The sequence below is a fragment of the Fragaria vesca genome, linkage group LG2, assembly GCF_000184155.1.
Source record: "Fragaria vesca subsp. vesca linkage group LG2, FraVesHawaii_1.0, whole genome shotgun sequence".
Classification (NCBI taxonomy): domain Eukaryota; kingdom Viridiplantae; phylum Streptophyta; class Magnoliopsida; order Rosales; family Rosaceae; genus Fragaria; species Fragaria vesca.
Genome location: NC_020492.1, coordinates 18,281,330 through 18,281,534, shown reverse-complemented (window position 1 = coordinate 18,281,534; position 205 = coordinate 18,281,330).

Below are 205 nucleotides of genomic sequence, written 5' to 3'. Positions count from 1 at the left end.
AGAGAGAGAGAGGGATGTCGAGCTTTGCCAAGGCCACACAAATGCCGTTTTTGATAAAGATATTTCGTTTTTTTTTGTTTGGATTAGAGAGGGGACAGTTTTATGGTGTGGAGGGAATAGGTTTATGACTGTTGAGCCATGATGACCACATGATGACACGTCGGAGGAAAAGTAAAGGGCTTGTTATTGAAGGTCACGTCCTTTG